Consider the following 14,516-nt stretch of genomic DNA (forward strand, 5'->3'; position numbering starts at 1 on the left):
TGTTGCCTCTCTGGACACAATATAAGTCCTAGACCCCTGTTTTTTTGATGGGATGTCTGCTACACTTGCCCACCTATAAGTAAACCACCAATCACTTCTTTTCCTCTCTCCACTATCTGATTTATTTTCACCCACCACATGAACTCGTGTGCTCACGTCACACCCAGCTATAAATTTAACTGCATAAAGTCTGAAAGGGGCTTTTAGTGCCAAGTCAATAACTACTTTGGGGAAGGTCAATGTTAGTTTAGCATTAGGCTTAGCAGCTACAGTTCCACCTAGTGGCCCAAGGTATCCCTGCATCCCTGAGCTCTTTGGTGGGTCAGGCAACCTTCAAACTGCTTGTCCTCTATAATGAGTAGCACGGACACACAACAAACGATGGCTTCCTGCTGCCAACTAACATTATGAAATCAATGACGCTTCATTTTGTTCTGTTTTTCTTCAACATGAAGGTCTATGAGATCGAAAATCGATTACAAGATTCAATTAGAAATTTCAAAGCAAGAAATTTTGCAGGGCCAGACATTTCCAGCAGCCAGTAAGCAGTAGGTAATAACACATTTTAAACCAACACAAATAAATAAATTGAAAAACAAATTGTTTATTCATTGTTTACCCATTAAATTTGGTCACATTTGACACAGGTACATCAAAAAGTGCTTAAAAAACAATAAAAAAAAGCTATAACTGAACAGAATGTGAGGTAGTAGCAATACTTTTTTTTCCACTTTTGAAATAGAAAATAAACATTCTGGTCATAAATGATCTAGGCACATAACCCAGACACATCACAAAGTGCATTTAACAGAATAAAAAAGAACCATCAATGCTACCAAAGCTATCAGTACACAAACCCTTAACATGTGATAACAGTAACTAACACACATGAATACAATGTCTACTACATACCCAGGGAACATAACTTCATTTTAAATCACCACATGTTTGATTAGCAGTGCCTTTTTTGTAATCAAAAATGGGGGGTATTGATATGCATATGTTGTTTTTGGATCAAGTTTGAGGTCGTGCAGTGGTTCTCAACCTGTGGGGTGGGCAAGAATCAAAAATATGAAATAAACATCTGTTGAAACCAAAACAAATTAACTTAAACTACATTCTGATACTAGAACAATAAATATAGAGTTATAGAGTAAATGTCGATAATAAAATATGCATCTACATTTCAAAAAAATGTTTGGGGGGGGGTGCGCGATTAAAACTGTTATGAAAACTTGGGTCACAAATACTTAAAGGTTGAGAAACTCTGAGGTACTCAATGCTAAAGAGAGGCCAAGAGTCAGTTAGTCAGTCAATCAGTCAGTCCTAGCACACATTTTTGTTTTAATTTGAAACTGACAAATCATCAAGTATAATAATAATAATACTTCACATTTATGTAGTGCTTTACTCACTACTAAATATAGCACACATTTTTTGTTCATTTCGTGAAAAAACATGACATTTAAAATTTGAAACTGACAAATTGTCAAGTTTAATAATAATAATAATAATTCACATGTACTGTATATGACAGGTTGGATGATGAATGGATGGATGATGTACTGTATGTAGCGCTTTATATGTACTGTATGTATGTATTTGTATGCTCTCTGTGCATTTAATACACTAATTGCTTTGGGGTAAATGTTCTTTGCTTTACTGCTGCAGCGAGTAGTGAAAATATTTTCCAGTGATGGTAGCTGAGCCGTTGAAATGATACGTTCCTGTTCTCAGAGGTACAGCCAGAGTAATGTAGTATGTGATGACAGACTTTATGGTGCACCTATAGAAGTTAACCAGCAGCTGTTACTGGAGTTGAGCTTTTTTCAGGCTCTGAAGACCTTTTTGGTCATTGTTGTGTTTGTTGTCAATGACAGGTCCTGGCTGATGTGGACTCCCAAGAATCTAAAAATCTGGACTGTCTCCATCGACTCAGTTTTAATGCTGATGGGATAGTAACTGCTGTAGTTTAGTCTACTGAAGTCCAGAATCAATTTCTTTGTTTTCTTGGAATTGAGTGGAAGGTTGTTGTTTTGGCTCCAACACTCCAGATTCTCAACCTCTTATCTACAGGCTGCTTTGTCCATCCATCCATCCCTTATCCAACCCGCTATATCCTAACTACAGGGTCACGAGGGTCTGCTGGAGCCAATCCCAGCCAACACAAGGCGCAAGGCAGGGTGCCAGCCCACCTCAGGGTGTGCACATACACCCACCCACACACCAAGCACACACTAGGGACAATTTAGGATGCAACTAACCTACATGTCTTTGAACTGTGTGAGGAAACTGGAGTACCCAGAGGAAACCCACACAGACACGGGGAGAACATGCAAACTCCACACAGGGAAGACCCAGGGTCTCCCCGGTCTCCTAACTGTGAGGCAGCAGCACTACCCACTGCTCCACCGTGCTGCCAGCTGCTTTGTTATTATTGGAAATTTAGGCCTATCACAGTGGTGTCATCTACAAACTTCATTATGATGTTAGTATCATAGGTAGATTTGCAGTCATTTGTGAAGAAGGTGTAAAGTAGAGGGCTCAGCACACAGCCCTACGGTATCCCAGTGTTAAGTATTATGGATGAAGAGAAGTGCTTACCCATGCTACCTCCAGGGTTACTAATACCATGTTGCAACAGGATAGTCTTGCCCAATTGCCCTGTTTATTGTTGTGACTTACTGAATTATGCACTCAGTTGGTGTCACATCACCAATTGTATCAGCAGGTGAACCAACCTGAGCTCTGTCCTATGTTGTCAAAAAATAAATACAAGTGAGTTTCTCACTAGATCCTCCATTACATACCATACGAGGTGAGACACAAAAATAACAGGACAGGGCTTGGAGCTTTCCTGGAGGTTGGCCGAACATGAATCATAAAATTATATTCCCTCCTTCATGCCCTCTCAAACCACCGACTGGCTAGGTATATCCTGTGAATTGCCCAATCAGTATTTGAACAACAGTCACTACACAAGTTGCTGCTATAATGTCGGGTGAAAAAACTGAACACTGAGCAAAACGGCAACAGAAACTTATTAAATGATAAAAACAGTGTACGGTGATAGCAGTTTGTCTTGACACAAGCTTATCAGTGGCACAAATGTTTCAAGGAAGGACAAGAAAATGTGGGATACGTTCAACGCCCAGGTCGCCCACTTGTCTCGGACGGATGAAAACATCAAAAAGGTGAATCAGATTGTTCAAAATGTTCGTACTGCTTTTTCTGTAAAGCAGTTTTTGACTGACAAAAACATTCCTGTCCTCGATCATCCTTCCGTTTCACCTAATTTAGCTCCCTGTGATTTGTACTTGTTCCCGAAAATCAAAAGTGACCTGAAATAAAAACATTTTTTTTTAATGGATGAAGTGAAGACAGAAATGGCAAGCCTGTTGAAGAGCCTCAAGCAAGAAGACTTCCAGTACTGTTTCAATCAATGGAAGATATGAATGGAGTGGTGTAGAGATCGGGAGGGAGAGGATATACAAGGTTTAGAATGCTGTAATTCATGAATAAATATATATATTTTTTACCTATCCGGTTATTTTTGTGTCTCACCTCATATATCATGTCATCCTAATGTGTCTGGAAAGTTTGCAGTTATGTCATAATTGTTACAAGTTTTTAAATAATGTTGCAGCATAAATAGTGGTACATACAAACTACCTAAAGGGTATTTCATGCCATGCACTTTTTCATTTGCACCCATAGTAACTCCTTCCTTAGATTGCTTATCTCTGATGACGCCCCTCTCATTGAACTTGCTCTTGACTCTGACTTTTAATTGGTGTTGGCTGGCAATCAGTACCTTTGCAAAGGAACGTGATGCTTGGCGTCTGTACTTGGGCATGCTGCCTGCCTGCCTCAGTTCAAAGCACTTCAATCGAGTCTGTTCAGTCTTTGCATAAATTAGGTTTTGTCTCAGTCTTTTAATTTTTCATATTTGAATTTCTTCTTCCCATTTTTGACATCCTCTTCTATTTTCTGTTATTTCCTTCAGGACATGGACAGATTAAAAATCTGTAGAGGGTCTCTGAAATTCAGAGAGGGTGGTGCATTTTGGAATGCTTCTATTCAAGGCTAACATAATCCTTCACTTTCAGTCCTGATAAAGTGTTATGTAACAATGAATACTCATGACCATTTAACTAGCTTGTTATTTATATTTCTAAACAGTTCATTTATATTTTTATGATGAAAAATATCAGCTGCCCCAGCACTGGCATCTGAGGACCTCACTTTTAGCATCAACCTAATTCTAATAAGGTACCCTGCACCATAATCCTTTGCTTCCTGTGTTTTAGACAATTTTGTCCCCATGTACATACAATGCCCTGATCTCTCAATTTTAGTTTGATCTTTAAACTCTCATGTGGCACTTATCTTGATTTTCAATAAATATTATTGTAATATTATTATTAAATATTATTATAATATTATTATTGATTTTAAATAAATAATATCAAATTCATCTCTCTGATTGCATTTTTCGTTGTTTCCTCATATAATTATTACAAGTTAGTAAAACCCAACCTTCTCCATCGGAACCCAGGCTGACTGTTCCTCAAAATTCTTTTTTTTCCCATGTACTTCTTAATCTTCTCCTTAATAATTCCTTCCAATTATTTACCTAGGTAGTATTTTAACCTCACCGGCCTAATCAGCCTTTTTATATAACAAGATATAAAAATATTTCTATTTTTCAGTCCTTAGGAATCTTCCCAGTACACAGTGACTTTTGAAAAAGTGTTACACTACTTAGCCTCTTGGAGTGAATCAGGCCACAGTTCATATTTTGGGTCACAATATGAAAAGAAGACAGGCCAAGGGAAGCTCTGTTTGCTAACATCTTCAAAGGAGGAGGGACTCTGCATCAGTAGTTGTTCAGACATTCCAGAAAAGACAAAACATTGCTTAACTGTTACAGGTTTATCTACATTTCTTATTGACAAACAATAAATAATGCCAAAATGTCTAGTTTAAAATATGATTTTGGAGTCCTGTCTCTTGGTTTGCTGGGATTCATCTGGTTGTCATATTACACAGACGTATGCTGTCTTTCTGGAATTATAATAATATTAGAGTATGTCTTCATTACTACATTTCATAGATAGGTTTTGACTTTGCCGCTTGAAAGAATAATTGAGATTCATGTTTAAAATATGAATTCAAATACAGTATATTTGAATAAGGGTTAAAAATTCTGAGGGCAACATGTCTGTTCTTGAATGAGGTAGATAACAATATTAATGAGGCTATTGATGTTATGTGAAATTATTTATTGAAAAATTCATGCAGATTTAATAAATAATTTTGCAGACACAATAACATTTCCATGTTACTTTTCCAAATGTATTTTTATTCATGAGTACTGTACTTACACTTTTGTGCAGTGGCAAATGCAGTGCTGTCAATGTAGTAAGAGCTTATGGTTAGCATGTTGTTGTTTGAAAGATGCAAGTAAACACTTTAGTTGTCACATGAGGGTGGCAAAATGTTCTGAAACCCCACATGTGTTTGCAGAGCCTCATGGATATATGTAGGTGTACTAACTGTATTATCCATTAACCAGCTGTTGTTTTGTTGGACTTAGTCTTTTCATGCTCTACTTTAAATTTGTTCTTTTTTATTGATGATTTATGTATGTATATTTAATTTTTTAAGACTCTTTGTATAAAATGCATCCACTAAATAATAATTTTGAAATAATGATCATGACAATTCAATAATTTCTTTAATTACTCTATTCACATAATATGTAAAAATTAGCAGTGTACTTATTCATATTAGAAACTTTTCCTGCTTTGTGACTAATATCACCATAAAATCACACCGCAACAAGTACAATTTTTATCAACAGTGCACAATACAACTTTAAGAAAATTTTAAACCATGATTAAAATTTAAAACCCTACCTCTAACCAAACCCCTAATGTTTTTTACCTTTTTTTTTTTACAATAATAGATAAAAAATGAAGTCCAGAACTTTTAGATCACCAGGAACTGTATGGCAAATGGATTTAGACAAACTGCAGTCAAAGTTTTAGCAGATGGGCAAATAGTGTGACCACACTACAGCACGGTCAATATGACAGACTTATCTAAGAGGCTGTTTCTAATCTCCCAACTGATGTACTGCTGAAACTGCCAGCAACTGGACAGTGGGGGGACATGCTCCATGTGGCAAGGCAAACCTATCGGAGGCCCTTTACTTACACATCCTACAACATCTGACCTTACAGCAGGACAATGCCAGGTACACAGACACAGCTGCTGTGATCACATCTGTGCTGAGGAATGAAAGCTAATGTGTAGGTGCTTTCTTGGTCTGTCTGTTCTCCTGAGTTTAATCCGATAGAGCACCTTTGTGATGCCCTGGATCACAAAAACTAGAGACATGTCTGTTTACTGACCAATGGCCAGCAACATGATCATACCCTTAAAACAGGTGAGGGTTTAAACATTATAATACACATTCTGAGATTTATTGGATGTGTGTGCCAGAAGTGTAAAGTGGTGATGGCTGCAAGAGGCTCTTGTTAATGTTCACAGTTATTGCTTTCCTGTTTTTTTGTTTTTTTTTTGTTGTTTTTTTTTTTGTTCTCTCTTAAAATAAAGGTGCCAGAGTGATTCGTCAGAGCAATGCCATAAGGGAACCATTTTTGGTTCCCAAAAGACCCGTCCACATGAAGCTTCAAGAAAGAGGCTTTATTTATTTAGATCTGTAATGGACTCCACACAGTGAATAACCATGAATAGATGGTGATAAATTTGACCAATGGGTCATGATTTTAAAATTACTTTTGCTGCATACATAATTTAACATTGGCTAATTTTGCCTAATATACATGAAAGATTTCTGTTTTTTTCTACATAGGAGGAAGTTTTTCAAAAAAAAAAAACCAACAAACACTTCCTAGCATGAACTATTGTCAAGCAATAGTTCAATGAGAAACTACACAATCCAGTAAAGAACCAGTAAAGAACCATTAAAGAACTGTTATTTTTAATAATTTACTGCTTTATTTTATCTTATTCTCATTTGTTTACTGCAATTTCAACAATGCCAGTTAAAATTTAAGTTCACTTTAAGGTATGTATATCCATCCATTATCCAACCGGCTATATCCCAAGTACAGGGTCATGGGGGTCTGCTGGAGCCAATCCCAGTGAACACAGGGCGCCAGGCAGGAAACAAACCCCGGGCAGAGCGCCAGCCCATCGCAGTGCTATATATATATATACAGTATATACTGTATATATATAAATTTGTCAGAGATGGCTGGGGTGGCGACCCGGCCGGGACGCCTAGGAAGACCGGAGGAGGGCTTATGCCTTCCCCAGACCATGTGGGGGCGACCTCCCTGGTTCCTTTGGGGGCCACGGGTACAGAGCTTTGAAGCTCCACCCTGTAGGGGCCCGTGGTCACCGCCAGAAGGCGCCACCATGTCTTTGGAGCCCTGGACCTCAGCACTTCCGCCACACCCTGAAGTGCTGGGGGGAAGAAGAGAGGGGACACCCGGAGTGCTTCCGGGGATGCAGCCGACACTTCCACCACACGGGGGCGTGTCCTTGGAAGATGGCCGGAACCCAACTTGAGCACATCCGGGTGCTATAAAAGGGGCCGCCTCCCTTCAGACAATTGCGAGAGTCGGGAGCGGAGTAGACGGAGCTGGAGAGGAGAGAAGGAGGCAGTCTGAAGCAAGGCATAGTTGTGGCCAGGACTTTGGGGACTTGTGGTGCACTTAAACTTTGTACATAGAGTATAATAAACGTGTTGTGGGTGACATGAACGTGTCTGCCTGTCTGTGTCCGGGCCAGCTTCCACAATATATATATATATATATATATATATACTGTAATATATATATATATATATATATATAATACATGATAAAAATATTTGTTAATATAAAATATTACAAATAATATCTATTTGCAACCTGCATATTAACTATAGGGTGTGGGTCATGAGAATGCTGGGTTGTGTTTTCTTCATTACAAACAATTACAACTCAAATTATAGGAGAAGTTTTAGGAAAAGTAAAAGATCTAATTTACTCATTTGTCTACTTGAGAACCCTGCCAGGAAAACAGCCTTTTTCTTGACAGTTAAACTGTTGAACAGCCTGGAAGAGGAAGTAATAAAGCTTGACAAAAATGCAATTAATATTAATTGCAATCATTATCATATATTAATGCAGATGAGGCAGGAATTTATATTAACCACAGGAAGAGACTAACTAGCACTTCACCTTACATTTTCAAAACCCCCTGATAACAAAGTAATCCCCCTCTAGCTCTACATCTTTCTATACCTAATATAATATCATATAGGTTGTTAGTGTGTTGCTGTTGCACTCCACTCAACCATCTTTTGTAGAGTCAGTGGGCAATGAAGAATTTATATGCAGGGCCTTAGAGGTCAGATAGTCAGTCAGTCATTGTCCAACAAGCTATATCCTAACACAGGGTCACGGTGGTCTGCTGGAGCCAATCCCAGCCAGCACAGGGTGCAAGGCAGGAACAAATCCCAGGCAGGGCACCAGCCCAACGCAGAACACACACACACAAAGCACAATTTAGGATCACCAATGCACCTAACCTGCATGTCTTTGGACTGTGGGAGGAAGCCCACACAGACATGGGGAGAATATGCAAACTCCACGCAGGGAGGACCCGGGAAGTGAACCCAGGTCTTCTTACTGCGAGGCAGCAGCACTACCACTGCACCATCGTGCTGCCATGCCTTAGTGGTTGAAAAGCTAATTTGTATACAGCCTTGCCTTCCACCACATTAGTTTCTGATTAATCTGGAATACAATGCAGCTCAGTCATCATATAAAATTAATATTGTATTACTTATTAAACATGAAAAAAATCATTAATTACCTGTCTACTTGTGGCCAAACTCCTGTTCATAGTAATTGTAGTGTAGATAATTTAATGAATGAATTTAATTCTGATTTTTTTTCCAGTCCACCCTATTAACACCTATTGTCATTTACTTATTTATTTCATCCATCCATCCATCCATTTTCCAACCCGCTGAATCCAAACACAGGGTCACGGGGGTCTGCTGGAGCCAATCACAGCCAACACAGGGCACAAGGCAGGAACCAACCAGGGTGACAACCCACCGCAGGACACACACAAACACACCCACACACCAAGCACACACTAGGGCCAATTTAGAATCGCAAATCCACCTAACCGGCATGTCTTTCATACATGTAAAAAATACAGTTCTTAAAAAATATTGAAATGGACACATGACTGACAGTTCCATCAGCCCTGGTCCTTATTTTACATGAATACTCTAAATGGATGCTGTGTTGCTTTTGTCTCCTAAACAAACAAAAAAATGAAGTGTCCTTATTTGGTGCGCTGTACCAGAACTATCAAACATGGGCTTTAAGTATATGATATATCTGGAAATTGTAGTTTTCTAGAAATATAGCAGCTGTCTAGAAAATCAAAAAACAGCTGTGATAGTTACTACAACTGAATATGAACATTGAGTAATTTATATTCAAGGTCTCTGGGTCAAGTAATTTTAATCTAATAATTAATTCAAAGCTTTCAGGGTATTGCATTGATAGTAAAGATTTCAGTGTAATGAAAATGCTAGGCCAAAACAAAGCTAAACTACAGGACAGCATTTTTGGCAGTAAAGTGTGTTAAAAGTCTGTTAATGAAATGTGTGACCAAAACACAAAATAAATAATTATTAATTTTTTAAAATTCAATTACAGATGTGCAGAAATGTTTTGACCTTCTGTGTTGTAAGATGAGGTCCATAGCAAAGTGCTGTTTAAACAAATAATTAGATCCTAGAGCTTGCAGGCCCACAATTGGGTGCAAGTGCTTGCATGCTGCCATTCACTCTGAGGTTGACTAGGGTGCTTGGCTCATTGCATATTCACATGCAAAAGAGAGTGGGTCAATTGGGCACCTCATGGATGAAGGACAACACCTGCATGTAATCAGAGATAGAGGCAGGATAGTCTGGGTCAAACGGAATGGAGGCATGTGCTTGGGAGTATGCCCTGAGGGAGCGGGCAGTAGGCCTGCACTCGAGCATGGGGATGGAATAGGGAGTTCCTTAGAGCAACTGCAGAAAGGAATAGGAGCAGCTCCATTGTATAATGTCTCCCTCTTGGCTCAGGGAGACATGGTGCCTGAGGGAGACACGCCGGGGATTCGGCCAGAAGTCCTACTGACACTGACGGACTGGAAATAGGACCCTGAACCTGGAAGACTGCATCTGTCATTGGGCATTTTCCCAGGTAGAAAAGCAATGGAGACGTTGTGAGTCCTACAATATTTTAAAACCACAACAGGGCTGACTCTGCAAAAGTCTCGCCTTAATGAAATATCCTAAAATTCAACCAGATATGCCAAATCAGAGCTACATGTGCCATAAATAAGAACATAGATTAAATTATCAAATTAAACTTGGACAAGATTGTTGAACTAATTAACTCACTGAAATAAATAATAAAATAAAGCTTAATCTTATTGGACTATAGCATTAAATATGGATTGTTAATATGTATAACCAAAACAGAATGACATATATATTTATATATATATTGTCAAAAGATGAGACAAGAGAGCCAAAAAGGTTTTTGGGACAGCCTCCTGTATAAATAAATCCTGGCTGCAAAATGATTGATTTTGTGTACAAGTATGTACAGATCAGAGTCCAAAACAGAACTGACTGGTGAGGTTGAGATGGTGGGTTTTTAAAGTGTGGCAGAGGAAGTGAGGTAATTATGACTGGAACCAGAAGTGACATCATCGGACATGACCAGAAGTGGCATTGTCTGCACTGGAAGGAGGCCAAATGGAATTTCCTATAATGGGTCTGCAGTGAAAAGAGACAAAGGATTAGTGCACCTCGCCACCCCCTGGTCTGGCTGGAATTGCCTTCCTTCAAGCCCTTTAGCTGCCTCCTATGTGCACATGTGTGACAATACTTACATATATATATCTTTTTTTGTATTCAATAGATATATTTCAAGAAAGGCTCTTCATTGTACTTGAGCTGCTCTGTCTAGACAAAGACATTCCTAACATTATACAGACATATATTATAAGAACGACAGCTAGAAAGCAGTTATTCATCGTACAGAATGTGAAAAGTTACTAGAAAAGTTACAAAACATAAAGTAAACATCACTTGGCCAAACCAATGCCATCTTCTAGATGAGGTTGAAAGAAATTTTTAATTCAATAATAGAAATGTATATGACTATACATATGTAAAAAACGGGCGGCACAGTGGCGCAGTGGTAGCGCTGCTGCCTCGCAGTTAGGAGGCCCGGGTTCGCTTCTTTGTTTGTGTGTGTCCTGTGGTGGGTTGGCACCCTGCCCAGGATTGGTTCCTGCCTTGTGCCCTGTGTTGGCTGGGATTGGCTCCAGCAGACCCCCGTGACCCTGTGTTCGGATTCAGCAGGAAAGATAATAGATGGATGATGGATGGATATGTATAAAACTGGCCAAAACTATGTAAAAAAATACATACAAAATAATTTTCCTTTGTTGTATTATTTTTTCTTTTCTGGTTATTATCTTTATTAAGCTTGCATATTTCAATTTGTGAGTGGATGTTGTGATAGTCTTACTCTCCCTGCAATTCTGTAAAGGAAAAATGAAGTTTAAAAAGCAAATGAGAGGAATATATATATATATATATATATATATATATATATATATATATATATATATATATATATATATATATATATATATATATATACTGTACATATGAAATCAGATATCACAGAAACTCCTGGACAGTAAGAAGAAAAGTAAGAAGAACTTTCTCCAATCTTACTGAAAATCCTAAAAATATCAAATTCAAACATAACATTTTAAAAATGATGTTTCACCCTCTACAGGGTTTGTTCCATGCTAGCTTGAATAGCCTCCAGTTGACTCCCATGAGCCTGTTCAGGACTAAGCCGGTTTGCAAATGACTGATTGACAGACTGACTGACTATTTTCATTGCTGAAAACAAGACTACTAAACTATTTCAATATATTGGGCCATCTTAAACAGGGGAATAACATCTAGTAAACATGTAAAGGATGAGACTTTGTTGTCATTTATTTCTCCCTTTATTTAGAGTAGTAGTTCTAAAGCTCAGTCTTGGTGACCTCACGTGGCAGCATGTCTTTGATTCAACCAACTTCTTATTCAATTTGAACTGCTAGGTTAATTAAGAAAGCTGTTATTTCCCAGTTTCTATATTTTGAGTCAGAGTAAAAATAAAAAAATATAAAAAATAGCTTTGATAAAATTTTATTAGCCTGTACCAAGAAATAACCTATTACACTGAGATAATTGAGTGTTTTTATTTTTTAACTTGGTTTTAAAGATTTTCATAAAAAATCATTTACTTAAAATGCTAAATTAGTTTCAGCAATTCACCTCTTTCTTGTTGTCATTATGATGATAAAATTAAGGGGACAAAGTACACTGAAAAGGAAATATAAATGAAAATAGCAAAAGAGCTGTAAATAGTTAAAGCTATAGCAAAAATACAAATATTTGTAAATTCTTATATATATAAAAATTACACTGCTATCCTGTTCTGAATGCAGGAAAAGAGATGAGCTAATCTAATTAAACAAACCCAATGAGTGGTAAAATGACTCACTGGTTATGAAACTGGTAGGAACAAAAACCTGCAGCAATATGGGGTCTCCACCACTGAGACTGAGATCTTATTTAGAGTAATATTTATTACTATTCATTCATCCATTCGTTTTCAAAACCCTCCTATTCCAATACAGAGATATTAAGACTGAAACATAAGCCTAAGCTAACAGGAAGCATCTGTGGTCAGAATGCCATTTCTTTGCAGATCACAATCAGGGTCAACTTAGAGTAGATAGAATGACAGCAAAGGAAGAACATTTAAAGAAAGAAATGTACTACTTGGCAGTCACAGTTACAGTGAGGCATTATGCAGATGTATTGCTGTTGGTATAAAGGAACCCCAGTGATGTTTCTTGACACTCTTCTGATGAGTAATTTGTTGGCTGGAAGTACTCAGAGTTACTGTGTCAGAGAGAGGATGTGCTGCATTGTTCATAATGGCACTCAGTTTTGTTTTAATTCTCTGCTTCTTTACAGCCTCCAGGGGATTCAAGAGTGCATCCCATAACTAAGCCTGACCTTTTAATTAGCTTGTTAATTCAGTGGACCTCTCTTGAAGTGATGTTACCAGTGCAGCACACCACAGCACAGAAAATCATTCTGGCCATCACAGAGTTATAGAAAGATGTTATTTCTCATATCACTTAAGAAAAAAGAGCCTGCTATTTCCTTTCTTATATAGTTCCTCTGTGTTACAATACCAGTCCAACCTGCCATTGATGTGGACCCCCTCCCCCCCAAGTAGCAGTGGACCAGCTATACATTTACTCCCTGAATACTGATCGGACATAGAAGCTCTTTATTGTGGCAAACGTCAATAACCAGTTTCTTGGTTGTACTAATGTGAAGTTCCAGTAGAGTTGCAGCGTAGAGTAACCAGTCACCCTCACCTGGACACACTGCAGAGATCAGAGGATACCAAAGCATTTAAAGAAAATAAAATGTGCAAATAATATACAGACAGTTCTCAGACAGGAATTTGAACTTGGAACTTTGAAGCTTATCATGCTGTTTAATAAATTTTAGCGTACAGTTTATTATTTTAAAGGAAACTTACTTCCTACAGAGAACCCTAGGATAAATTAACTACTCTGATAGCCATATAAACAATACTGATACTTTTAAAAATAATAATTACCATATATTTTAATGTATAATTCAGGTCTTGAAACCCGAAAAATCGATCATAAAAATCAGACCCCAACTTATACGCCTGTTCAAAAATATGACAATTTTTTTTTTACATATTCGTGCTTCCTCCAATTTCGCAGCAGTTTGTCATACACATCACATTTGGTTGCAGCAGCGCAGTTACTTATTTCTTTTGCCACTTTAATGACTTTTTAATTTAAAACCAGCTTCATATTTTCTTCTGATCAAACGCTCCATCGTTGATAAGGGATGCTCTTACGATAAAGGTGTATGAGGGTGTGAGATACAAAAACACAAAACAGTGCAAACGTTGCGTCGTAATAGTTTGGCTATTACTGTGTGTTCACGTAGGCACAATACATAGAAAAAAAAGGCAGTGTGCTCCATGGTTACTCTCTCAGGTGACCGTTAGCATGTGTAAAAGGAATTCACTCGACACACTTAAAAAGGTTTGGGGCAGCAAAAGAGGCTTTATTAAATACAGAGATGTTCTCTATATCAAGTCCAAAACAGAACTGATGAAGGTTTGACAAGATGGCGGCTTTAAGAGATAGGACAGGAAGTGATGTAAGGGAACCGGAAGTGATGTTCTTCATTAGTCAGCCATAACTGGAAGTGATATTCTTCTGAGCGCCGGAACCGGAAATGATGTCATCTGTTTTAAATCAGACAGGTTTTCCCGCGGCTG

This window comes from Polypterus senegalus, chromosome 4 (assembly GCF_016835505.1).
Source record: "Polypterus senegalus isolate Bchr_013 chromosome 4, ASM1683550v1, whole genome shotgun sequence".
Taxonomy (NCBI): domain Eukaryota; kingdom Metazoa; phylum Chordata; class Cladistia; order Polypteriformes; family Polypteridae; genus Polypterus; species Polypterus senegalus.